The following is a 2,220-nucleotide window of genomic DNA, read 5'->3' on the forward strand; positions in this document are numbered from 1 at the left end:
TATATGAATATAAGCTAAATTAAAATTTAGTTTATACTGTTATATAATATGATTGTTCCATAATTTAACCATTTCTTAAATGCACTTTAGTGGAATATTTTCCAGATTTTTCCTATATTAATCACTGCTATAGTAAAATCCTTGTTGATGTTCTTTGTTTATATTTCTTTTTTTTTCTTTGAGACAGAGTCTTGCTTTGTTGCCCAGGCTAGAGTGAGTGCCATGGCGTCAGCCTAGCTCACAGCAACCTCAAACTCCTGGGCTCAAGCAATCCTGCTGCATCAACCTCCCGAGTAGCTGGGACTACAGGCATGCGCTACCATGCCTGGCTAATTTTTTCTATCTATATTAGTTGGCCAATTTAATTTCTTTCTATTTACTATAGTGATGGGGTCTTGCTCTTGCTCATGCTGGTTTCAAACCTCTGACCTCGAGCAATCCGCCTGCCTCGCCTCCCAGACAGAGTGCTAGGATTACAGGCGGGAGCCATTGGGCCCAGCCTGTTTATATTTCTTCATGTAAATGTTCATATATGTAGACATGGTAGATAATACAAAGAAGAGAAATTGCTAGATTGATTGTATGTGCTTTTAAAATTTGATAAATATTGTCAAATTGCTGGCCTGTTATGCCAATACATCTTTCTACCTTTAATGTGTAAGAGTACTATTTCCCCTCACATCTTCTCCCAGATTAGACATTATCAAAATTTTGAATAGGCTGGGCGAGGTGGCTCACGCCTGTAATCCTAGCACTTTGGGAGGCCGAGGCAGGTGGATTGCTCGAGGTCAGGGGTTTGAAACCAGCATGAGCAAGAGCGAGACCCCGTTTCTATTACTGTGCTTCCCCCCAAATAAGACCTACCCATAAAATAAACCCTAGCAGGATTTTTTTTTTTTTTTTTTTTTTTGAGACAAAGTCTCACTATGTTGCCCTGGCTAGAGTGCCGTGGCATCAGCCTAGCTCACAGCAACCTCCAACTCCTGAGCTCAAGCAATCCTTCTGCCTCAGCCTTCCGAGTAGCTGGGACTACAGACATGTGCCACCATGCCGGGCTAATTTTTTTCTATATATTTTTATTATTTATTTATTTATTTATTTTAGCATATTATTGGGGGTACAAGTGTTAAGGTTACATATATTGCCCATGCTCTCCTCCCCGTTTTTTCTGTATATTTTTAGTTGGCCAATTAGTTATTTCTATTTTTAGTAGAGACGGGGTCTCTATCTTGCTCAGGCTGGTTTTGAACTCCTGACCTTGAGCAATCCGCCCACCTACGCCTCCCAGAGTGCTAGGATTACAGGTGTGAGCCACTGCGCCTGGCCCATAGGTATAGTTTTTATCATATGTAAAGAGTCTCTGTTTAGATGGAATAGAACACTTGGGAAGAAAAGAAAAAAAAGAAAAAGAAAAAATAAAGTATGTAAATTTGAATAAAGAAATAAAAGAAAAAATATTAAAAAAAAGATTCTCGGGCCTTCTCTACTATAAATAGAAAGAACTTAATTGGCCAACTAATATATATAGAAAAAAATCAGCTGGGCATGGTGGTGCATGCCCGTAGTCCCAGCTACTTGGGAGGCTGAGACAGCAGGATTGCTTGAGCCCAGGAGTTTGAGGTTGCTGTGAGCTAGGCTGACACCATGGCACTCACTCTAGCCTGGGCAACAAAATGAGACTCTCTCTCAAAAAAAAGTTTCTGTAACACACAGTATTTAGTGAAAAAGAGAAAAAGTAAGGTTTGCATTGTGCTTTTCTTAGCACTTTAGATTCCTTTAGCATTTCCATTACTTTGCATTGCTAATTGTCAGTCCTGGGTTTCTGTTTATGAGTTCTGAATGCCAAGGATGACTGGAGAAAATCATATAAATGAACTGAATGTTCTACTATAGATATGTGCTGCTTAGTCTAATTTGGCCCTTGATGTTTATAGTTTATTAACTTAGGAGATATTGACTCTTCCTCATTCCTCAGGTAGAGAAATGCATGATAGTGTTCCATTTTATTCTGTTATTCATTTGGCCTAAAGTATTTGACACCATTGACTACTGTCTACTGTGTGCTGGCCAATGTGCTAATTAATGAATAGAAAATTTTAAGAGGGAGACAGTAATAGTGTCAAATAGAGTAGGTAGGTACAGAAAGAAAAAGACATGAAAAATGTTCATTCAGTTTGGCAATTAAGAAGTCATGGTGACCTTAACAAGAGCAGTTTCAGT

The sequence above is a fragment of the Microcebus murinus genome, chromosome 6, assembly GCF_040939455.1.
Source record: "Microcebus murinus isolate Inina chromosome 6, M.murinus_Inina_mat1.0, whole genome shotgun sequence".
Lineage (NCBI taxonomy): Eukaryota > Metazoa > Chordata > Mammalia > Primates > Cheirogaleidae > Microcebus > Microcebus murinus.